Here is a 27,372-nt window from a genome sequence, read left to right as displayed (position 1 = left end):
GAAGAATTATACTAACATAGCACACCAGAAAGTGTAAGTCTCAGACTGTAGTGGTTGTGGCATATTGAAGGAAATAAAAGTCATTCTGAATAGTGGGATTAAATTACAATTGCACTAAGTAGTCCAAAGTTAGAGTGGAAAATTTGGTTCGGGTTGGATCCTGAAATGCCATTATAAAATGAATTGCAATCTCCAGGGAGTGAAGAAACACTAATTGACTTTGAGGAGTAATATGGCAAAAAAAAAAAAAAAATGTGATGGCGTCCTTATTTTATGACAAGGTAGAATTAAAGCAAAAAAAAAAAACAGTAAGAGACAAAGAAAAATAGGTTGACAAAAAAGCAAGAGTTGGCAAGGATGTGAAGAAAAAGGAACATACAAACGCTCATTTTTAGTTACTAAGTCTTAATGCAAATGGAATTTAAAATGAGGCAGCTACTTTGGAAAATAGCGTGGATATTCTTCAAAAAGTTAAGGATGGGAATACCATATGATCCAGCTATTCTAGCTTTTGGAATTTATCCAAGAGAACAGAAACACTAATTTGAAGAGATATATGCAGTCTATGTTTATTGCAGTGTTACTTACAACAGCCAAGATTTGGAAACAACTTAAATGATCATTAGCATATGAATGGATAAAGAAAACTAGATAGATATGTCTACATATAGATTTATATAAAACAATGAACCACTACGCAAATATATAAATAGATGAGATGTTGCCATTTGTGAAAACATGAATGGAACACAGGGGATTCTGATAAGCAAACTAAGAGAAAGATGAATAGCATATGATTTCACTTGCATGTGGAATATAAAGAAACAAAACAAAATGAAAACTCTTATATTCTTTTTTAAAAATTATATATATTTATATATATATATATATATATAAATTTTAGATTCTAACAACAAAATGGATACCAGATTGGAAGGGAGATGGGATAAGTAAATCAGGAAAAGGAAGTTAATTGTATGGCAGTAGGTAGAAACTAAAATTTTGGTAGTGATCATAATGTGGTACATACAGATGTTGAACATATAAAGCTGCATAGCTGAAACTTATAAACCAATGTTATCACAAAAAAAGAAAATGGTGCAAGAATATCAACACCACAGTAATAATTGCTAAAGGCAAAGTCACTAGTGAACACTAAAATTAGTGAGAGAAACAATATATATTTGCATAACCTCAAAGTATATCTCTTAAATTTATTAATTGCTGTGGTAGTTTTAACATATATCAGTATAGTTTATAATTTTCCCTATAGATGATGGAATTTAATTCTTTATTTGACAGTGGACTTGACATAGCAACTTATTTCTAAAGAAAATAGCAAGGGAAAAAGAATATCTTTACAGTGGAGAAACCTGGTAGACCCTATCTTAACCAAATGATCAGATTAACAATTTTACTAAAAAGTCATGTTGCAATCATGTATCCTCTGATATAGTGTATTGAGAATGGTACATCATCAAAGACATAAGAAAACATTAGACAAACCTTAATTAGTGGACTACCTAATTAGTGCACAGTACTCTTAAAATCTATCAAGGTCTTGAGAGACAAGGAAAGCTAAGAATGTATCCCTGATTCACTGATGTATCAGAGAAATGCTGACTAAATGCAACATGGTGTCTCTTAATTGTCAAACTAAAAAGGGCATTAATAAAAAAATATATAGGAAAAGTTTGGAAGCTCAGTTAATAGTATTGTATCAATATTTGTTAGTTGTGAGAAATGTATTTTGTTTATAAAATGTTAACACTAGAGAGACCAGGTGAAAATTATGTGGGTATTCACCATAATATTAAGTTTAAAACTCCACTGTAAACCTATAATTATTTCATATTAAAAATTATAAACAAAAACAAAAAGTAAGTAGAAATATCAAAGATGTGAACAATGTATGGAATAAGCTTAAACTATTATTTATAGAGTTCTGTATACAATAACTAGAGAATGTTCATTCTTTTTCAGAACACAAGAATATTCATAAAACCAATGTGTTCCAAGACACGGCAGAATAGCCCTATGCAAGTACAACTGAAAAACAACCATTACTCACACATATATCTCACCAGCTCATTTCCAGCATTGCTGATTGACCAACACATTTTTCTCCCTGAGATGGGTGTTTTGCTACTTGCTAAGATTTGGAGCAGGATCAGGGGAAGGGAGTCTTAGATACAGTGGAAATCATTCCTGGCAGATGAATGAACAGGGAGGTCTTAAGATCTGGTGTGCTCAGACTGGCACAGGAAACCTCTACAGCGAATGTGAAATAATATTTCCTGACTGAGTCCTAGGAAAGATCAATCAGCCCCAGAATGTTGGTCTGGTTGTAGTGTGAGTACTGGCACAGCACCATACTCCTCTTCAAGGAATGAATTCCTCTGAAGCTGGAGAGAATCTGGATCATGGGATTCAGCAATATTAAGATGGGGACATGAGAAGCAGGCTCTAGGCATGGATTGGAACTTGGTCTGATCAAAGAGGATGAAGCAGTGGTACAGTTATCACAATCCTAGTGTTCCCTCTCCTACCCAAGACTGAAAACACCCACTTGAGACTCCTACATACCTCCTTCCCACTACCCTAATAAATAGGAGAATCCCCAAACTGAAGCCATTCAATGCCTATAGGGGGGTGGGAATGAACAAAACTCATGCAAAAGTAGGAGCAACTAAGGCAATGCAAAATGGAAAAAAAAATATTGTTAGCTCAATTCAGGTTTTATGACTGAGAATAGAAAAATTAAACAAATAATTCACATTAGCAATCATGAAAAAGTTTAATAAAGTTGGAGACTCTCAATGAACCTTAGGTTCAGTACATCAGAAAAGATATCCAGGAACAAAAGGAATGCTTCATGCAAAAAATTAAAGTTACTAAAAATATCCAAGTAGAAATGATAGATATGAGGAATATAATGAAAGAACTAAAAACAGCCATGGAATGCTTAGTAAATAGACCTACTCTTGTAGAGGAAGGAATTTCAGAAATAGAAGATAAAACATACAAATGACTCAAGTGGAAGAGGAGAGAGAAATAAAATTTGGGGAAAACGAAGAAATCCTACACAATATATCAGACTCCACTGGAAAAGGAAACATAAGGATAATGGGTCTCCCTGAAGAAAGAAAGAAGGCAGAAGAGACCCTATTTTTAAAAATAACAGCTAAGAAATTTCCACACATAATGAAGGAAATAAAGAGATGCCCAAGAGCAAACAGACATCTAAATTTCTAAATATGAAACAATTTACACCAGGACACATGATAAATTATCAAAAGTCAACAAAAATAAAGAATATTAATTGTTGCTAGGGGGGAAAAATGCATGTAGCATATATGGTATGGTACCCATAGCAAGGTACCTTGATCAGATTCTCACTCGACTTTTCACCAGAAATCCTATAGCTAAGAAGAGAATGGAATGGACATAGTCACAATTCTAAAAGCTAAATCTGCCAGGTAAGAATATGCAATTCCACAAAATTATCTTTCAAATATGATGGAGAAATAAAGGCTCTCCCAGAAAACAAAAACTAATGGAATTTACAATCACCATATTTGTCCTACAAAAAATGTTGAAAATTCTTCAATGTGAGAAGGAAAAACAAAAGAACACAAAATCTTGAACATGGTGATAAACAGAAACATAGAATCACATATATAACAAAAACAAGGGATAACAACAAAACATTAAAAGAAGGAAGAAGAGGACAGATTCTGTACAGTCAAATAATGATGAGTCAAAACCAGCATAAAAGGCTATTCTAGATACATAAAGTTTGCTACAACCTTCATGATAACCACAAAACAAAATTCTACAATAGAGACACTTAGAAAAAAATGAGAAAATTAAGAGAAAAACTAGGGAAAGTAATTCATATGAAAAAAGCAGAAACACATGTGGAAAGAAACAACAAAAAGATAACCAAAAAATAAAAGATAGAATGGCAGTAAATAAGCCAAATTAATCATTGTAAACCTGAATGACTCAACTGACCAATTAAAAGATAAAGAATAACAGGTTGGATAAAAAAAGAATAGCCTAGGGCCTCCCCTGGTGGTACAGCAGTTGAGCGCTGGGAGGCTGGGAGGCGTCAGTTCATTCCCCGGCAGCCGGCGAGGGTCCCACCAAAAAAAAAAAAAAAAAGAATAGCCTATCTACATTAAGCATTTAGGATACTCATTCAGCTCTAAAAATAAACAGACTTGAAGTGAAAGGTGGAAAGCAAGGTATGTTATGCCTATAACACATGGAAGACAGCAGGAACTGCTATTCTAATATAAGATCAATTAGACTTCCAATCAAAATAGAATAACAATATATAATGATCAAGAGGATTCATAAGACAATATAACTGCCAGCAATATTTACACATCTAACACAGGTGTACCCATCATATAAACTAATAATAGACATAAAACGACAGTAGGGAATCTCAACCACTTACATGAATGGTTAGATAACAAGCAGGAAATAATGGCCTTAAATGAAGTAATGGATCACATGTACTTAACATGTATATACAGATCTTTCCATCTTACAAGAAATGAATATACATTCTTCTCAAGTGTAAATGAACATTCTCAAGGATAGATCATATGCTTGGGCACAGAACAAGACAGAAAATACATGAAAATTAAATTATATCTGGCCAGCTTTTGATCACAACAGTATAATTTTTTTTAAATAATAAATTTTATTTTTATATTACCCCATACAATTGCAACCCCCCATTCTGATCCCAATCCCTCCCTCCTACCCCCCACCCCCCCCAAAAGTGTCTCTGTTTCATAGTTTTTTTGTTGATTCTGATTTTCACTTTCTTATAGTTATTCATTTTCCTGGTCCCTTATTTAAGTTTTCTAGATTCCTGATATGAGTGAGACCATACGGTATTTTTCTTTTTCTTTTTGGCTTATTTCGCTGAGCATGATCCCTTCCAGCGCCATCCATGTTGCTGCAAATTGCATGTGTTTATCTTTTTTGAATGCTGAGTAATATTCCATGGTGTATATGTACCACATCTTCTTGATCCAGTCATCTATTTTGGGGCATGTGGGTTGTTTCCAAAGCTTAGCTATTGTAAACAGTGCTGCTATAAACATAGGGGTGCAGGTGTTCTTTGGAATTGATGTTTCTGTGTCCTTTGGGTAAATACCTAGGAGTGGAATTGCTGGATCATATGGAAGCTCTATGTTTAGTAGGTCCAGAAATCTCCACACAGCTCTCCATAGTGGTTGGACCAGTTTGCACTTCCACCAACAGTGCAGAAGAGTTCCTTTTTCTCCACACCCTCGCCAACATTTGTTGTTGCTAGTTTTTTTAATATGTGCCATTCTCACTGGTGTGAGATGGTATCTCATGGTAGTTTTGATTTGCATTTCCCTGATTACAAGTGATGTTGAACATTTTTTCATATGCCTACAACAGTATAATTTTTTAATTATTTTTTATTTTTTTATTTTTATATTCCCCATACAATTGCAACCCCCTTATTTTGACCCCAGTCACTCCTTTCCCCACTCCCCCCCCTCATAGTGTGTCTCTGATTCATAGTTGTTTGTTGATTCTGATTTTTTCTATCTTATAGTTATCCACAACAGTATAATGTTAGGAATCAACCATATAAAGAAACCTGGGGGGGAAACCCAAACATGTGGAAACTAAATGCTTTTGAATAACACCTGGATCATTGACAAAATCAAAGAAGAAAAAAAATCTGGAGACAAATTAAAATGAAGAGACAGGCTATCAGCTCTGTGCCATGCAACAAAAGTGACAGTAAGAGGGACAAGTATATAGAAATACAGGCCCACATCAATAAACAATAAAAGTTTTAAATAAGCAATCTAACTATACATTTGATGGAACTGGACAAATTAAAATATCAGTAGAAGGAAGGAAGTAATAAAAATTAGAAAGGAAATAAATGAAATAAAAAACAATAAAAGCAGTTCAAAGTTCAATGTAAACAAAACCTAGTTCTTTGAAAAAATTAAAAGAGACAAACTCTAGCTAGCATTACTAAGAAAAAAAGGAAGAAAATCCTAGTAAATAGAATCAGAAAAGACAGAGAAGTTACAGTAGATATCTCAGAAATACAGAGGGTTATAAGAGGCAACTATGAACATCTTTATGCAAAAAAAATGGCAACCTAAAAAAAAAAGGACAAATTTTTAGATTCATACAAACTACCAAAACAGAATCAGGATGAAATAAAAAGCTTGAACAGAGCAATCACAAACACAAAAACCAAGAGTACTCAAGTCTTCCTAAGAACAACAACAAAAAAATCACATGATTTCACTAGTGAATTTTACTTAAAACTACCAAAATTTCAAAGATCTAATATTTGCCATTCTAATACTCCTCAAAAAAGAAGAGAGGGGAAAATCTCCAAACATATACATTATGAAGTTAATATTACCTTGATTCCCAGACCAAGCAAGGATAGCACAAAAAAGAAAAACTAGAACTTCTGCACTGGCGAGGGGGGCAGCAGCTCTCCTTGCAGCCTGTGACTATATAGGTGTTTCTCTTCACCAAACTTCTCCTTTCACAAATCAGCAGAGGCAGCTCTCCTCCCAAGGGTGCCCACCTGTGACTATGCAGGCCTCTCTTTTAAAAAACCTGTCCATTTCAGGGGTACCTCTTTCTGCCCACTTGTGTCTACACAAATATCCAGTATCACTCTCTCCCTTTTTATAATAAACTTACCCTCTTGGATATAAAAAAAATAAAAACTAGACTGATATCTTTGATGAATACAGATGCAAAATCTTCAACAAAATTGACAAATTGAACCCAACAATATATTAAGAGAATCATCCATCATGACCAAGTGGGATTCATTTCAGGGATACAAAGTTAGATCAACATATACAAATCAATCAATGTCATTCACCACATCAACAAAAGAGACATAAAAATCACATAATCATTTGAATAAAGTCTGAAAAGCATTTGACAAGATTTAACATCTATATATGATAAAATCTCAATAAATTAGGAACAATGGAAACATAGCTTTATATAATAAAGACCATATATGACAAACTCACAGCACGACTTTGATCTCAGTGGTAAAAAGCTGAAAGTAGGGCCTCCCTGGTGGCATAGCTGTTGAGCGCTGGGCTATGAAGCTGTCTACAGCCTCTGCAGCGCCGATTCTATCCCCCGCCGCCAGCGAGGTTCCCACATGGTGCAACAGACCTGTCCTGCAGCACCCGCTGCTCCCCTCAGCAGTGTATTTTGTCAATCTGCCTGTTCTGCTCCCCACTCTGGCTCTGGTGAATTCTCTCACCCTCCCGCGCTTCTGACTGTACCCAGTGCTTGTATAAATAAATAAATCTAAAAAAAAAAAACTGAAAGTATTTCTCCTAAGAACAGGAAGACAGGTTGCTTCTTGATCTTGCTTTTTACTTTATTATAATTAGTCTTTTTCCCGCTCCTTATTTTGGTTTTCTAAATTCCTGCTATGAGTGAGACCATCTGGTATTTTTCTTTTTCTTTTTGGCTTATTTCACTGAACATGATTCCTTCCAGCTCCACCCATGTTGCTGCAAATTGCATGAGTTTATTTTTTTGATTGCTGAGTAATATTCCATTGCGTATATGTACACTATGCGGGGGAGGGGAGGAAGGACTACCGTCAAAATAAGGGGGGTGGGAATTGTATGGGGAATATAACCAAGATGAAAATGCATACATTGTGCAAAAATGAAAATGATGTAAAAAATATATAAAATAAAATAAAATTTTAAAAATTTTAAAAATAAATAAAAAGTAAAATAGGGCCTCCCTGGTGGTGTCAGCGGTTGAGCACCAGGTTGCGAAGCTACATGCAGCCTCCACAGTGCTGGTTCGATTCCTGGCCGCCAGCAAGGGTCTCACATGGCGCGACAGACCTCTCCTGCTGCACCCGGTGCTCCCCTCAGCAGTGTTTTTCGTCAGTCTGCCTGCTCTGCTCCCCGCTCTGGCTCTGGTGAATTCTCTCACCCTCCCGTGCTTCTGACTGTACCCAGTGCTTGTATAAATAAATAAATAGATCTTTAAAAAAATAAAGAAAGAAAAGAAAAGAAAAAAGAAAAGGAACAGGAAGACAAGGATGCCCACTATCACCACTAGCATTCAACATAATATTGCAAGTCCTTGGCCTCCCTGGTGGCGCAAGGGGTTAAGCACCACACTATGAATCTATCTGCAGCCTCTGCAGTACAAGTTCGATCCCTGGACCACCAGGGAGCAACCCATATGGCGAAGCAAACTTCTCTTGTCTTGCCCGCTGCTCCCCTCAGCAGTGTATTTCAGTAGATCCACCTGTTCTGCTTCCCACTCTGTCTCTGGTGAATCCTCTCACCCCTGCATCTCTGGCCTGTACCCCAGCTCTTGTATGCATAAATAAATAAATCTTAAAAAAAAATTGCAATTCCTAATGAGAGCAATAGGGCAAGCAAAAGACATGAAAGAAATCCAATCTGGAAAAGAAGACAAGAAACTATAACTATTTCAAAATGACATGATAAATATAGAAATATCAAAATACTGTACCCAAAATCTACCAGAATAGATACATCAATACAGTAGAGTGACAGGATACAAAATCAATACACAAAAAAATCTCTTGCATTTCTACATACAAAAAAATTAGAGAAAAAGAAATTAAGAAAACAATACCATTTACAATCACACCAAAAAGAGAGAGAGAGAAATATTTAGGTGAAAACTTAACAAAGGAGTTGATGGATCTATACACTGAAATCTATACGACATCATAAAAAGAAATACAAGATATACACAAAAAAATAGAAAGATATCCTGTGTTCCTGGGTGAGAAAAATAAATCCTATTAAAATAGCCATATTACCTAAAACAATTTACAAATTAAGAGCAAAACCTATCAGAACTCCAGTGATTTTTTTTTCAAAGAAAAGTTACCACAAAAGGCAACAAATAGATAAAGCAATCATGATAGAAAAGCAGAAAAGTGGAGGTAATGTATCACTGACTTCAAACATACCACAAAACTATAGTAATCAAAACAGTATGGTATTGGTATAAAACCAGAAACAGCCCAAAATAATATAGAGAGCCTAGAAATAAAACAACACAACTATTGCAAGGGAATCTTTAACAAAAGTACCATGCCCAAGCAATAAAAGAATAATGGGAATCTCAGAGGGGGAACAAAGAGAGAAGGGTACAGAGAACATATATAAGAAGTAATGGAATGAAATGTCCTGAACCTAGAGAAGGAATTAAATATAAAAATACAGGAGGCTATAACAGACATTTGTAGGACACAGCACCGCACAAAAGCCCAAATACACATTTTTCTCAAGTGCACATGGATCATTCTCCTGGATAGACCACATACTGGGTGACAAGACAAATATTAACAAGTGCATGAAGATTGAAATCACACCAAGTATTTTCTCTGAACATAAAGGTATCAAACTTGAATCAACTATGAAAAAAAGCAAGGAATTCCCCCATTATGTGGAGACTGAACTGTACACTATTGAAAAACCATTGGATTGATGAGGAAATCAAAGAAGAAATTAAAAAATTATGATAAGGATACAAGCTTTCAGAACATATGGAATACAATAAAAGTAATAATAAGAGGAAAGTATATAGCAATACAGGTCCACATCCATCAAGAAACAAGAAATAACCCAAAGAAACAACCTAATCTCCCATCTCAAGGAACTAGATAAAGGAAAACAAAAATACCCAAAAGCCAGTGTAAGTAAATAAATAATAAAAATTAAAGCAGAAATAAATGAAATAGAAGTTAAAAAAGACAATGCAAAAGATCAATGTAACCAAAAGCTGGTTCTTTGAAACAAATAAACAAAAGAAACAAGCCTCTAGCTAGGCTTACAAAGAAAAAGAGGGAGAAAACTCAAATAAATAGACCCAAATGAAAGAGGAGGAATTACAACAGGCACAAGCCAATGGAATAGATTTGAGAGTCCTGAAATAAATTCACACATATATGTACAGTTAATCTGTGATAAAGAAGCAAAGAATATACACTGGAACAAGGAAAACCTCTTCAACAAATCATGCTGGGAAAACTGGACAGCTGTATGCAAAAGAATGAAACTGGATCACTATCTCACACAATACAAAACAATAACAACTCTAAATGTATAAAATGTTTGGATGTAAGACCTAAAACTATAATATCCATAGACCGAGAAAATAGCAAAAAGCTTCGTGACATAAGATATGGTGATTCATCCTCAGCAACAGGGAAAACAAAAGAGAAAATAAACAATTAGGACTACATAAAACTAAAAAGGCTTCTTCTGCACAGTGAAAGAAACAGTAACTTAAATGAAGATACACCCTATAGAATGGGGGGAAAGTATGTGGATGCCATACATCTGACAAGGGACTGTTACCAACTCAACAAAATAAAAGCAAATAACCCAATCAAAAAAATGGACAGATGAGCTAAATAGGCATCTAGGTATCTACTGGAAGAATGCAAAATCACTAACTCTTAAGAAATATATGCACTCCCAAGCATTGCAGCACTATTTGCTATTGTCAAGTTATGGGAGAAATCTAAGTGTCTCATGACAAGTGAGTGTGTAAAGATATGGGGTATATATACACGATGGAATACTACTCAGCTATTTAAAAAAGATGAAATATTGCTATTTGCAACAACATGGATAGAACTGGAAGGGATTATGCTAAGTGATGTAAGTCAGAAGGAGAGAGACAAATACATGATGATTTCACTCATATGTGAAATACAGAGAAAACAAAAATAAAGTGAAAGATTAAACAACACCAAAACAAACCCTAGAAATTGGACTATAGATTGAGGCTGACACAGGGGCAGTTTGGGATGGGAAATAAAAGTGGGGAAGCTGCCCAATGGACTATGATGGAAGAATATGGGACAGGGTGTTGGTGGTGAGTGTGGTTCGGTAACAAACATCAGAAGAGGTGTGACTCTGTATCTCTGAATCATATACAGTGCTATAAGCCAACATTACCTTAATGATAAAGCACAAAACATGAAAGAAAACAAAATATACTTAGTAGCAGTAATTCCAATTGTATTCACATTAGATGGTGGATTCTGCTTTCATTCAAGACACTGTAAAGACTGAGTTAGAGATAGTGGCAACTGAGATATGAACCAGGCTCTGGGGTATAAATTTTGTATTGTACTAAGTGTTGCAACTGGTTGTGGCAATGACAATCCTGGACTTCCTTTACTACCTATTCCTCTTTTTCTTCTGTCTGTACCAGGTGCCAGACAACTGGCAGTTAATAACTCATCTCTTAAAGGTAGGAGAAAAGCAGCTTCCTTTAAAAACATGAACAAGGGTGTCAGTTCCAAGGATTGGTGCTCTCTTAGGAAGGCATTGTCTAACCATGGGATGGAAACCATCAGTTTCAATCATTTATAGCTGCTTTTTTTCCCCAGAACAGACCTAATTAGATGCTTTAAAAGTTTCTTCAGCTTCTAAAATGTTCTAGAGTAACTTTTTTCCTTTTGTTGCATAGATGAGCTTTGAGGCAGCATGAGAAAATACCTCTAATTTTAACATTCTTCAATAAGGTAGTACTAATAATTCCTCAAAGATTCATTTCCTCAAAGATGCATTTTGCCCATTTGAGCAAGGAAGTACCCAGTTTATTTACTTGATATAAATACATATATATATTATTTAAAATAGTGGTAGCTTAGAGCAACCTAAATGTCTTATCTTTGAAGAAACTATAATTTATGATACATCCATGTAATTGGTAATCCAGTTATTAATAATGATATCTAAAAAAGTTTTTAAGAGCATGTGATCATGTTGATGAAAAACTATAATACTAAATTATGTGTACCATATCATCATAATTATGTTAAAATGTGTACAAAGAAAAAAATCACTGGAAAAACTTGCTTTGAATTCTTAGCAGTAGTTCTTTTATTTGTGGGGTTATGGATGATATTTATTTCCTTCTTTAATATTGTCTGTTTTTCCAAATTTTCCATAATGAGCAAGTGTATATTTTATAGCCACATAAAAGCTATTGAAAAGAAAAAAAAATATGAAGAACGGAAAGAGAGAGGAGATCATGGGATCTGCTTGACCTTCCTTTCCTATATAATCAAGAAAGTCTGGGCAGAGAATTATTAGGGAAAGTTTTCCAGGAAATCTCCCTTAGATGCAAATCACAGACACAGATGCAAGTCACTTTTTTGCAAGTAAAATGCTTTTGTTTCCAATGTAGGTGTTTTTCAAAGACAAAGGGTGGGAGGAAGGAATGGTTTTATTTCAGTGGAACAATACTGCCACCAAAAGAAAAATATTAAATAAACCTCCAAGACGAATGAGAAAAAGTGAAGGGAAAGGAAAGTACTAACTGATTTCCTGTCTTTGCCAAAGTTACTCACTAGGGATCATAAGGTACCTAGTTTTATTTTTTTTTAAGATTTATTATTCATGACTACAAGAACTGGGGTACAAGCCAGAGGTGTGGGAGGTGAGAGGATTCACCAGAGACAGAGCAGGGAACAGAACAGACAGACCGAAGTACACTGCTGAGGGGAGCAGCGGACAAGTCAGGAGAGGTCTGCTGCGCCATGTGGGTATCTCCCTGGACAGGGATGGAACTCGCATTGCAGAGGCTGCAGACAGCTTCACAGCCACCAGGGAGGCCCAAGGTACCTAGTTTTAGACCTCTCTATGGTCACTAAAAAACTTGTTATGAGCCATTTCAAGCCTAGTCTTGAGCATTTGAGTGACTAGAGTGAAGGGTAGATTTCTGAGGACTGGATGTCTTCATGAAAGAAAAACAGATACTTCACGAAAGAAAAACAGGGGATGGTATTATGGAATGTGCTAACTAAGCAGACCAGGATGAAGATCACTGGAGGCGAGAATTGCTGAGTAGTAGTTGTTAAATTGTGCTTTATGGATGTTAGAGCTTCAGTAGAAGTGGTTTAGAAAACTAACTTTAATTAGAGTGCCCAGGGTTATATATTTTATATTTTGAATTTCCACATGTAGTTTTAGTTGAAAAAATTACAAGTATCCCCAAAACACTGGCCCAAAGTATCGCCAGTTTTAAATGCTGGCTTTTCTATGTTTACAGGGCCATGATGTTTGAGAGGTTAATCATATTTGTGGGAATAGGACTGGACCTCTTATCCCTCTCACTTAGTCCGTCCCCCAGAATTAGATGAAATCAGAGTATTCCTAGATTCATCTATCTTTTGGAATATACTATATATTCTGTGGTATTCTGAAAGTAAGAGTTGGGTTCCCATCATGGCTTCAGAACTAAAAATGGTACAGCTGGGAATGCAAAACTCACTTTCCAATGTACTCCAATTTACCACCTGGGGTTGCTGTGATTAGGCACAGGAGGTATCAGAAAAGAAGGGCTTGCATGTTTTAACAGTGGGATGACATGGTAATGGTTCTATTTTTATGAAAGATTTCCAAATATCATCTTCAAAAATAAGCATTTTATACATAGAAGGAAATATAGGCGAAACACTACGTGATATGCACATCAAAGACATCTTTACAGACACATCACCCAAAGCAGTGATAGAGAAGGCAAAGATAAACAGTTCGGACTACATCAAATTAAAGAGCTTCTGCACAGGAAAAGAGGCAATAACAAAAACAAAGAGAAACCCCACCGACTCGGAGAACATTTTTGCACACAACACCGATGACAAAGGACTGATCACAAAAATCTGCAAAGAGCTGATGAGACTCAACAACAACAAAGAAAATAATCCAGTCAAAAAATGGGCAGAAGAGCTAAAAGAAAACTTCTCTGAAGAGGAAATGCAAATGGCCAACAGGCATATGAAAAAATGTTCAACATCACTTGTCATCAGGGAAATGCAAATCAAAACTACCATGAGATACCATCTCACACCAGTGAGAATGGCACATATTAAAAAAACTAGCAACAACAAATGTTGGCGAGGGTGTGGAGATAAAGGAACTCTCCTACACTGTTGGTGGGAGTGCAAACTGGTCCAACCACTATGGAGAGCTGTGTGGAGATTTCTGGACCTACTAAACATAGAGCTTCCATATGATCCAGCAATTCCACTCCTAGGTATTTACCCAAAGGACACAGAAACATCAATTCCAAAGAACACCTGCACCCCTATGTTTATAGCAGCACTGTTTACAATAGCTAAGCTTTGGAAACAACCCACATGCCCCAAAATAGATGACTGGATCAAGAAGATGTGGTACATATACACCATGGAATATTACTCAGCATTCAAAAAAGATAAACACATGCAATTTGCAGCAACATGGATGGCGCTGGAAGGGATCATGCTCAGCGAAATAAGCCAGAAAGAAAAAGAAAAATACTGGATGGTCTCATAGCAGGAATCTAGAAAACTTAAATAAGGGACCAGGAAAATGAATAACTGTAAGAAAGTGAAAATCAAAATCAACAAAACACTATGAACCAGAGACACTCTATGGGGGGTGGGGGGCGGGGAAGGGAGGGATTGGGGTCAAAATACGGGGGTTGTAATTGTATGGGGAATATAAAAATAAAATTTATTTTTAAAATAAATAAATAAATAAATAAAATTAAAAATAGATCTACTGAATGATTCAACTAATTCACTTCTGAGTATATAACCAAAAGATTGCAAATAGAATTTCAAATAGCTACTGTATAGCCAGGTTCATTGCAGCATTATTCACAATACTAAGTAATGGAAGCCACCTAAATGTCCATCAATGTAAAAAAAAAAAAAATAAAATGTAGTCTGTAATAAAAGAAAAAAATAAGCATTTTAATAAGCCAATTATGAAAAAAGAAACAATGAGGTACAGTCCTACCCAATATTAAGACACAAATATATTCACATGCAACTGATAAGGGAGTGATCACAAAGATCTACAAAGAACTCACATGACTCAACAAAAACAAAGTAAACAATCCAGTCAAAAAATGGGCAAAAGAGCTAAAAAGAAACTTCTCCAAAGAAGAAATGCAAATGGCCAACAGGCATATGAAAAAAATGTTCAACATCACTTGTAATCAGGGAAATGAAAATCAAAACTACAATGAGATACCATTTTACACCAGTGAGAATCACACATATTAAAAAAAAAAAAAACAGGAAAGAATAAGTGTTGGCAAGGACGTGGAGAAAAAGGAACTCTCCTACACTGCTGGTGGGAACGCAAACTGGTCCAATCACTATGGAAAGCTGTCTGGAGTTTCCTCAAACTACTAGGAATCTACCCAAAGGACACAAAAATGTTAATTCAAAAGGACACCTGCACCCTTATGTTTATTGCAGCACTATTTACAATAGCTAAGCTATGGAAACAACCCAAATGCCCAAAATAGATGACTGGATCAAGAAGAGGTGGTACATATACACAGTGGAATATTACTCAGCAATCAAAAAAGATAAATACATGCCATTTGCAGCAACATGGATGGAGCTAGAAGGGATTATGCTCAGTGAAATAAGCCAGAAATAAAAAGAAAAATATCAGATGGTTTCACTTATAGGAAGAATATAGGGGAAATGAACCAAATAAGTGATCAGGAAAAAATTAACAATAATAAATAAATAAATAAATAACAAAATTAGCAGACCACTCTAAATCAGAGACATTCTGCAAGGGAAGGGGAGGTAGAGGAATCAAAACAGGGGAGAAAAGGGCACAAGGGACAATGGTGATGGTGCACGGGTGAATTTGGTGGTGGGAATTTTAAGGGGCTGCACCTCAAGGAGAAAGCATACAAGCACACATTGTACAAAAATGAACAATGATATGAAATATATATAAACAATGAACACCCCCATTTCAGTTAATTTACATTTCGTTTTAGTGGAATTTAAAAATTAGTCTGGGGCCTCCCCGGTGGCCCAGCGGGTTGAGCACAGTGCTGTGAAGCTGTCCACAGCCTCTGCAGCCAGCCGGGGAAATTCCCACAAGGCACCGTGGAACTCTCTTGTCACGGCTGCAGCTCCCCTCAGCAGTGCTTTGGATCTGTCTGCTTGTTCTGCTCCCCACTCTGTCTCTGGTGAATCTTCTCACCCTTCCACACCTCTTGCCTGTACCCCAGCTATTGTATAAAAAAAAATAAATTTAAAAAAAGAACCAGATGCTTCCTCTGTTAAAAAAAATAAAATAAAAATTAGTCTGAACTTTCAGTAACTTTCAAAAGCAAAGATCTAGCTCTTCCTCAGGTTACATGTCCCTCCCAAGTCAACTGTGTCTGTTCTCATTTGCATTCAAAACTCCAGAGGGAAAGAGTTAACTACCTGCCTTTATCTAAGACAGCACTGATCTTGTAGTAGAGGAAAGCTGGTAGACTTTAAAAGGTCTCCTAAATCTTTCTCCCACGTGGCATATGTCATTCCCACTTGCATTCTGTTGGCCAAGGTTAGTCACACAGTGAAACCTAATATCTGTGGGATAAGCACATAAACCTATTGCAGGGGAAAAATCTTGTAGGGAAGAACAGCAAGTATTTTTATGCAATAATTACAATCTATCCAAGTTCTATAGAGAAATAGACTAAGAACATAGCACTCAAATTATTTTTTCAAAAATTCTCAATCTCACTAATAATCAGCCAAATTATATTGCCAGTAAATTAAAATAATTATCATTTGTCACACTGAGGTCAATCAAAGCAAAAGTTTAAAAGATGACAATTGTCCAGTATGGGTGAGGATGCAGGAAAATGAATATTTTTTAATGGAAAAATCCCCAATGTTCTTTTTGAAAAAAAAAATGGAGGTAACATTTTAAGGCACTTCATAGTTTTACAGCATGGTTTAAGTCTCACCTTGGCACTGTATATACCACAACGTATCCACAACTAGATGTCTAGTCACCATCCACCACCAACCGAGTGGCCCCCTCTAACTGCTCCCACCACTTCCCTCTAATAACCACAGTTTGTTGTCAAAGACTGCAGGCTTGTTTGGTTTGTACTTTTGCTTTGTTTCTTTATGTTCCACAAATGAGTGAAATCACATAGCATTTGTCTTTCTCCTTCTGGCTCATTTCACTTAGCATCATCCTCTCAAGGAACATCCATGTTGTCACAAATGGCAAGATTGCTTCTTTTTAAAGGTTGAGCACTAGTCCGTTATGTCTATGCACCACAGGGAAATTAGTGTTTTTATATGCTTTCTATAGGAAGGTTAATAAAATAGTTAAGCATTTTGGGAGAACACTTTGGCAGTATCAATAAAAAAAATTTTAAATTCCACTTTCTGCCAGGAATTCTACTTCTCAGGATCTCTCCAACATACCTCTGTCTTCTAGCATCTAGTATTAGTGATGACACATGTGATGCCAGCCTAGTTTTCATTTCTTTCAAGTCATCTGTCCTTTTCCCCAGATAAAAACTTTAAGGAGTTTCTATTTATCCTCATTCCAAATTTCATTGTGATGCGTCACATGCAGAATTTTTGCCTATTCATTCCAGTCACCACTTAATGAGCCAGTTAAATTTTGTCCATTTTGGCAATGGGAAGCTTTCTATTATTTCTTTGATAGTTACTTTTGCTTTGGTTTTTCTTCTCTTCTTTCTGGAACAGAAGTAAGATGGAAGTTGACCATCTTGAATTGTTTGTCAATATTTCATGTTTATCACAATAGCCATCTCTTTCTTTTTTGTTGTTGAAGCAGTATATTTATGTATTATTACAAATTTGATGTATGTACAGATATTTCTATCCTTATGTTTATATTTGACTTGGTAGTCTTACTGAACCACAAAATTCCTAAAGGATGAGGCCTGTGTCTAGTTAACTAAGCTTGGAAACTTTCAGCAGAGAATAAGCAACAAAGGAACTTCAAACATATTTCAATAATGACAGAACACAAAAGAAAACAATCATAAGTCAACAGGAGACATAAAAAAGAATTAAACTACACGGAATGTTTGAAACCTACATCTCTAAGTTCATACATAAGGTTGTAAAGGTATATTATTTAAAGAAAAGAGGAGAAAATTGCAGTGAGTAATGAAAATTAAACTGTAGTCTTGGTAACAAATATTTATGGCTCTTAGGCTTAAAAAATAATGACTAGCGACCAAAAATGAGAAGTGGAGGAGAATACTATTGATTTTCTCCTGATGTTAAAAAAGTGCCTTTTAATTATATATTTTTAAATTAAATTTGTCAGTCATTTGCATGTTTATATAACTTTGGGGTTGCATTTTCAGTCCTCCATATATGCATATGCTTCACAAACTTCCCATCCCTTTCCCCTAGTCCTGCCTTCCTACCTTTTGTTCCCTTGGTAATCAGTAAAATTTTCACTCCATCTAAGGTTTGTTTTTGCTGTATTTTGCCAGTATATATTCCGTTATTTGTAACAGATAAAAATATAACAGTATGTTTTTACAGATAAGTGAAACTTACTTATCCGTAAGTCACTTTCTGGCTTACTTCACTTAGCATAATCATCTGAAGGTCTATACATTTTGTACCAAACGACACTATTTATCTTTTTAATAGCTTAGTAGTATTCCATTGAGATGTATTACGTAATTTTGTTATCCATTCGTATTTTGATGGACACTCTGGCAGGTTCCACGACTTAGCAATTGTGGACTGCTATGCACATAAGAGGACATACATTTTTTCATGTTAGAGTTTTCATATTCTGTGAGTAAATAACAAGCTAAGAAATTTCTGGATCATATGGGACTTTCATTTAAGGTATCTCTCTGCCACTTTCCATAGAGACTGAACAGAATAGTATTCCCACCAATAATGAATGAGAGATAATTTTTCTTTACATCCTCACCAACATTTGTTGTTTCCATTCTTTGAGATATGGACCATTCTCACAGAAGTGAGGTGATATGTCATTGTGTTTTATATTTGCATTTCCCTTATAAGAAATGAAACTGAATACATCAGTACATTGGATGTTATGGAAATTTGCCCCTGTAGATGTGTGATATGCAAATATCTGTCCCCAGTTTGTAGGATATTTTTGTTTTGGACTTTCATTTGAGGTAGAAAATCTTTTTAGTTTGATGTAGTTTCACTTGTTTATTTTTGCTTTCTGTTTCCTTTGCCATTGGACATGCTTACCCAAATAATCTGTGCATTAGATGTCCTGTAGTGTATCCCCTATGTTTTCTTGTATTTTATCAGTTTTGTAACCAAATCTTTAATCCACTTTGTATTAATTTTTGTGTGTGGAGTTAAGTATGGAGCTAGTTTTTTTTTGGCGTGAGATTATCCATGCTTCCGACCAACATTTGTTGAAGAGGCTTTCCTTTCTCCATTGTCAAAGATTAACTGCTCATATTTGTGTTGGTTTATTTCTGGGCTTTCTATTCTAGTCCAATGGTTTGAGTTTCTGTTTTTGTTCTAGTACCAGAGAGTTGTGATTACTATTGTTGTGTAGTACAGCTTGAACTGGGAGTGGAATACCTCCATTTTTCTACTATTTTTTCTAAATTATGTTTATTGAAGTAAATGAATTTACATCTTTTTATTTTCTTTGTTGGGTATAGGTTTAAACATCTACAAAGTGTGTACATTCACATAATAGCCTGCCTACCACTTGAACCCAACAATCCTCCACTATGTTTATTTGGCCCTTTCTCTCCCCCACTCCTACCCTGCAAACCCCCCCCCCCCCGATAGCTCATCTCTTCACTCAGATAGTAAGATTTTATTATTGGCTTGGTTTCCACTACACTTTATGTTTCTCTATACTCCACATAAAAAGTGACAACATCCTGTATTTCTCTTTCTCCTTCTGACTTATTCACATCATCCTTTCCAGTCCCATCCATGTTGTCACAAATGGCAAGAGTTCATCCTTTTATAGCCGAGTAATATCCCGTTGTGTGTGTGTGTATACTCTCTATTGTGCACCATCAAACACTTGATCAAAAAAATAGTGCCTCTTAACACATTTCCTTTCTGCTTGTCTGTTCGACTAAAACAGAAGACAGATGAGTCTTAGATAATGACCATAGATTCTTATCAGTTTAATCATGTTGTGACTCCAATGCAGCTCATATTCTATACATGGTTTTGTTGTTTGAGTAAATTAATACATCCCCTAGACCTGTTGTGTTGCTAATGATCTGGCAAGTGTTTTTTTCTCTAGTTGTTAGAAAACACCACCAGATGCAGTTTTCTGTCACCTATAAGTCCAACAATACAACTTGACTGTCCTAATTCAGGAAGATATATCAATTGTCTTGGCCTCTGTCATGATTTAGTCACAGGACCTTAGCCTTTCTCTTCCACTGGACATTCCATTACAATGATAGTATTGTGCTAATTGGATCTAGTTAACAGGAAGTAGCACCTACACTGCTTTGGGAAGACACATGTGCTAGAAAGTAGGGAAAAATCCCACCAAAAATGCAGACACATTCAACCTCAGTAAAATTTCTAGTAGCAAGTAGCCTAGAGTATGTCAAGAAATCCCTTTCAAGATGCATAATAAGTTCTTGCATCTAGCTCCTATTACTACTAAAAAGGAGACACAAACACATGCAGACCTCTTTGGTTTGGGGGAGCAATATGTCCTTCATTGGGTGTGCTACTCTGACCCATTCATGAATGATTATTTTGATTTAGCCCAGAAAATGTGAAGGTCTTGCAACAGTTCCAGGTCACCATAAAAACTGCTCTGCCACTTGTCATTTGAGCCAGCAGATAGAATGATGTGGAGCAGTCAGTGGCATATAGAAACACTGTTTGCAGCATTTGAATACCCCTGAAGGTAAATTGCAGACTCGGAATTTAAGGGGGAAACCATGCTATTAAGAGAGAGAGAATTACTCTCTTTTGGATAAGCAACTTTTGGGTTGCTACTGGACTTTTGTAGAAACTGAACACTCAACCATGAGAGAAAAACTTACCATATGACATGTCACCCATCACAAACTCAGTTTTGTGTGACTCAAGAAAGAATTGGCAGTGCACAACAGCATACAAGTATTAAATGGAAGTGGTATATATGAAATGAAACTTAAGCAGTTTTTTAAACATGAGTAAATTGCATGAAGAAGTGGCCCTGTTGTCCATAGTTCCTACTGCTATTTTACCTTCACTCTCTCAATCTGCATCTATGGCTAGCTGAGGAAGCAAAAACTCTCTCCACTTTACAGATGGCTTTCCAATGACATAAATGAAAGTCCCAAAAGTGGACAGCTGTTTCACACCAGCCTATCTGAATACTTCCCTAAATGATAGTGGTGAAGGGAAATTTTCCCAGGGCACACAGCTTTGAGTAGTGCATCTGCTTTACCTAGAAGGACACATGCCAAAGGAAAGAGCTGATAGAAATTCATGAACTGTGACAAATGGTGTAGCTGGATGGTTGGTTTGCAACTTGGAAGGGTTTGACTGGAAAACTGGAAATGAGGACATCTGGGGAAGAGATGTGAACTCTCCAAATCAGTACAGAAGGTGAAGATACTAGTGTTGTGTGTACATGTTCACCCAAGAGTGACTTTTGCAGAGGAGGGCTTCACTAGGCAGGTGAACAGGATGACCCCTTCTGTGAATAGCAGTCAGGCTTTTTCATAAACTGCCTCTTATTTCCCAGTGGGCACATGCTCCAAGTGTCTGCGTTGGCAGGAATGGATTTTTATGATGTATCATCTTTGATAGGCTGAATTGCATTTTCCATACTTTCACATGTTGTACATTTCCAGTTAGAGGGGTCCATAAGCAAAATTCTTCCAAGACTTTGGAAGATGGAAATAGAGGTGGCAATCAAGTCGTAACATAAATATATGTTATTGGTTTTATGCTGAGTCAACTCAAGGAGCAGCAGCAGTTGAGCCAATTGTATGTGTCTGGCTCCAGAACAAACGGTCCTGGCTTCCTCAGTATACGATCACCACCAAGCTCGGAGCCACTGGGAATGTATGTGGGCTGCAGTTCCTCCTGTTGACTTCCAGCTTGTGTTTGTGGGGTTACATCTTCCCTTCATGACTGCCTTCCCTGTGTATATCAACCATTTGTAACTGATAGAGACAGAGCATTACAAGGAAAACAAACCCCCACAATTGTGTAAGTCAAATCCCTAATACATCTAGCTAGCTAGCTAATCTCTATCTCCTACTAATTCTACTTCTTATGTTAAATCCTGACTAATAGAAATTTTTTGGAGGCCAGGTCCTTTCTTTTGTGCAGCGTCCTTCTTGATTGGTGCTGGACCTTGCCGTATATTTTATTCCCAGTGATCACTTACATTTGGATGTATTATTCATGTTTTATTGTCTGCATTTTTGATGTTTTGGCATCTTGGGACCTTGCTGACCAGGGAGAGAACTGCTTCTCCCAGGGAATGTTAATTCCTCTAGATATATCAACCCCCTGTAAGAATGCCTTTTACAAGGATGTGGAGAAAAGGGAACCACCCTACACTGCTCGTGGGGATGCAAACTGATCCAGCCCTCATGAAAAGCAGTGTGGAGGTGTCTCAAAACATTAGAAACGGATCTGCTATTTAACCCAGTAATTCCACTCCTAGACAAAAAAATAAAAACCACTAATTCTAAAGAAAATTTGTACTTCTGTGTTTATTGCCATGCTATTTACTATAGCTAAGTTATGGAACAAACTAAGTGCCCAAAACAGATGAGTGAATCAAGAAGATGTGGTATATATACACAATGGAATACTACTCAATGATCAAAAAATATAAACTCATGCCATTTGTGGCAACATGGATGGAGTCAGGAGGGATAAATGATAAGTGAAATAAGTCAGAAGGAAAAAGAAAAATACCAGATGGTGTCACTAAGATGTGGGATATAAAGTAACTAAACTCAGAGCCAGAAAAAGACCAGCTGTAAAACTAATCCTTGATGGATGACTATGGAACTGAAGCACCAAGGCAGGGAGTGGGGAAGGGGAAGAACAAAGAGGGAAGGAAGCACAATGGTCTGTGGTCGTGTGTTACCAGAATCCAGCCGCCTCAGCGGTGGGAGCCAGCAGGAGCAGTGGTGTTCTCTCACCCTGCTGCTCCACCACATGTCAGATGTGGCAGTTGCTCCTCAGAGTCCCTTTAAGCAACTGCATACTTCCTGGATCATGGAATGACTAATCAGGTGCAAGCTATGAGTTGATTAGTGTTAAATGGTCCAATCAGTCAAAGGATTGCAAAATGGCCCAGTCAGACTTGTAGATGGAACATCCTGAAAGAGGATATAAGCCAGGGTTTAAGGGAGGTAGGGGACAGATGGTTCCAGCCTCCAATGAAAGAAAGAATATGGTTCCAGCCCCCAAAGAAAGAAGGGGAAGAAGACTCCATTCCCGGCCTCTGAAGAAAGAAGAACGAAAAAGGACCAGAAGCTAAAAGAAGAAAGAAGAAAGCATCCAGCAGCTGACCTCTGAGGAGGGAAGAAAAGTTGAAGATCTCTGTCAGAGACTGGGCCTCCAGAGGGTCCTGTCTCTGACATTAGCCTCCAATGTTGCCTGAAAGGATCACCAAAGGCTCTGGGCCTGGTGTCTCAAAGAGTTGTTTGTTGTTAGTATAGCCCAACAACTCACAAAGAGCTATCAAAACTTTGTGACTCTGACATCACCTCTGGGGAGACCAATAGTGACCATCACTATTGGTCAGTGCTGTCCAGCACTCCTGGTGACCATTGGCGACCATTACTGACACTATCTGGGTGAGATAGACAGCCATTTGTGGCTACTGTAAGCTCTTTGTTTCCCCTGTTTGTAAAATAAACCCCATGGTTGTTATTCCTGGAGCCTGAGGACTCTTGCAATTATGCGCGTGGGTGAGAACCCATAGACAGTGACCTGTCCTATTAGGCACTATCCTTTGCTTGGCTATAGCCCATAGGCCCTTACTGTGTGGGCATTGTATTGCTATAGCCCCTGGTTTTGTTTCTTGGCCTTTGGCCTTTGGGGGTCTTTTGGCCGCTCTCCTGTCTTAGAGCCCGGGCAGGTGATAGGCCATTCTGGCGTATCCAGGTATCCCATCCTACCATCCTTCCCCTGCCCTGAGTGCCCCCAGTTTCAGAGGACTAGGGTGATTTGGTGGTGGTTGCACTATAGTTATAATACCTGATGGGGCACCCCAATATTACAGCAATTAGAAAAAATAAAGCCTTTTATATGCAAGTTGACTATTCTTGATTCCATATCAGTCAACTACCTTCTTTGTGGTCATCTCAGAGATTGAACCACTATGCCCCTGACTAAATATCACATCAGGAACAGGTATCAGGCAACTAGGGGGTCTCCTTACAGCTAGGAATCCATGTCGCTATTCAAACTAGACAATACCAAGCTGCTTATCCTGACCTGATTTGAATTTCCCAATCACCCATGTTTTGCCCTTGCTCCTTCAGCCAGCTAACCAACCCTGGTACTTCCCATGTACCAGGTACCAACCCTGGTACTTCCCCTGTGTGGCATGCCATGCCCTCTCTTTGGGAAATATAAGGAAGAAACTCTCCTTTCAAAAGCACATGTCTCTGTGTCTGTCATCTTACCATAAAAACTGTCATCTTACCATAAAAACTAATTTCATGTACTTTTTAAAAGTGGGCAAAATTATAATCAAAATGGCAGGAAATCTACCCAGGCAGAAAATGATTCCGACACTCATGTTTATTCACAAACTTTCCAGTCACATGTGAATATAGTGACTTACCTGGTAATTGCTCCAACCTCATCACAGGTGATATCCACCAAAAATGTCAATGTTTGAATGGAAGATTGAGAATTCACTCAATTTATCAATCCTTATAACTACATTTTTAAGAATCACCAATAATTACAATTAAGTGGTAAAAATCATATTGGAAACTCTGATCTTCAGAGCAGCACTCAGTCTTTACATCTCTTGGTCTCCATGGCTACTGTGGCAGAACTTCATCCAATTGTTGCATTGATGATGTCATCCTTATCACTGTAATGGACACTGGAAAGTTTATCCTGGTGGGCTCTGTCTCTAGTCAACACGAAGTGGAGGAAAGATGTTTTTTAGGAAACTGTGCTTATTTCCTTCCCTTTCACCATTTAAAGTTAAAACAAAATTTGATAATTCAGAGATTAGTGACTTATTTCTTGAAGTCCAGATTCAGAATGTTTCATCTTCAACTGTCTTTATACAAAAGGTTTCCTTAGAGGTCCCTGAAATGTACACTGGGGCGGAGTTAAATACTGTCAGCAAAGCTGGAGAAGATGAGTGTACTTTTGGAACAAGAACATTTTTGCAGCCAATGGAAGGACGCCAGTATTTATACCACCTTCAGCTCAAGCAGGAATTTTCAGAAAAAGCTGCTACCATTCAGGAACTAACAGAAATAGGAAAATTGAATATACTATGGAAAAGAAATCTAGGTGAAATGGCAATGCTACAGACAATCCAACTTAAAAGAGAAGCTCCGGGTTATGGGGACTTGAGGCTGTCTTTGGAGACAATCCCAGACACTGTGATTCTAGAAGAGCCTTTTTGTATTACCTGTAAGATAACAAACTGCACTGATCAGAAAATGAAATTGGTTTTGAACACGGGTGATACCGATTCTATTCGCTGGTGTGGAAGTTCGGGAAAGTATCTTGGAAATCTGCCTCCACGTTCATCTCTCTGTTTTACCCTAACACTCCTCTCCTTAAAACTGGGTCTACAAAGTGTCTCTGGCATTCGGATAACAGACAAATTATTAAATAAAACATATGTCTGCGACGATGTTGCAAAAGTCTGTGTAATATCTTCCATTATTGACATGAAAAGCTGAAGAAAATTTCCAGTGTTATGCTTTCCAGGAAGTTTCACAGAAAAGCTTTCCACACTTCTATCAGCATCAAAATGACCAGCTGGTGACGAATATAAAGGCAGATTGTTTTTATTTACTTCCTTTCAGACTGGATTCTTTGAGAATTAAACATTTGTTGATTTTAAAAAGAACAGTGTTGATTTACATCTTACATGGAGTACTTTAAAATTCTACATTTGTGTATTTCCAAATATTTGTGACTTCATTAACATTATAAAGGTGGCCACTGGACTGGTTTTTTTTTTTAAATAAGGAAGACACCATTTAAAGAAGATTATGTCTGCTTTACAGAAATCCTTAACAGCATTGAGAGAACATAAAATCTTAGAAGTATATTTGTTATTTAATTAAAATAATTATAGATTACTTGGTAAGATTCCAACTAACCCTGTTTTATTTTTTCCTCTCTCCTTTTCAATAAAGAAAGAACAATCAATGATAGTGCTGAGTATAATTCAGGATGATCCTCATTATTTAAACTTGTTGACATTTGCTACTTGTAAAATAGTATTTCTAATAGTATTCCAAATTACTGGGACTGTAGCCTTCCGTTTATGTGATGCACTGAATTGGCTCTTTTTCATTTACTTATCTTGTGAACTTTCTATGAACCAAAAAGGCCTTTGTGAATACTGCTCGGATTATTCAGTTGGTTCTTAATAATTAGTGTAACGCATTCTTTCCCTTTTCTTTTTCTGCCTTCTTTTTTGATGTTAAGAATGTGCTACTTCCTTTCTTAGTAGTTTAGTGGGTCCATAAAATTTGATACGGGGTTGGGAATGCAACGAAAATGGTGGCCTAACCAGTGAGTGGAAGAACATGGATTTGTTCCCATCTCTCTCCCTTCAAAATCTGGTCCCATGAGTTCTGTTGAGTGTGTAGTGAACTTTTTTTTTTTAGTGTCATCTTTTTTTTAAAAATTCTCCAATATTTTATTCATATATCAGCCTTTCTTTAGGAAAACAAAAGCATTTCAGATATTAGCTAATCATTGACTTTTGAGGCTATAAGATCCATATTTCAATGATATTTTCCTTTAGTTTCTGTCCCTCCGATCACTTCTCAGCCTTCTTCCTATGCTCAAGTGCAGTTTCTATCCCTCCATGTTGCTTTTATTTTAATGTTTAAGCATTAATTTCTTACTGTAGAAGAAATTCATGAATATATTATCCATAGAAATAACAGAAATTAGAAGCTCCCTCCATTTGTTTCTTTAGGACTAAAAGTGGCTGTGGATCCCTTCCTGTTGTTAGCTCTGGATTTTTGCTTTATCTCCCTCCCTGACTCTCTGGGCACACCTATGTAAGCCCTTTATTAACATTGACCCTATGCTCTTTTCTGTTGAAGACCTGACTGATTTAAACAGATATGAACATACCCATTCATACACTACTGCAGGGTAAATGGGAGTTATCGGGTTTTTTCCGTCCTCCCATCATTAGCATCAATGATGGACATCTGTGGTCTTGTACGCATGCCTGATGGTGGCACCTGGAGTATGGCATGGGCGTGTGTGAGCAGGTACACCTGAGCCAGGAGACTGAAGATAGAAGGGGG

Source organism: Talpa europaea (genome assembly GCF_964194135.1).
Source record: "Talpa europaea genome assembly, chromosome: X".
Taxonomy (NCBI): domain Eukaryota; kingdom Metazoa; phylum Chordata; class Mammalia; order Eulipotyphla; family Talpidae; genus Talpa; species Talpa europaea.
Note: the sequence above shows the minus strand (reverse complement) of the source record.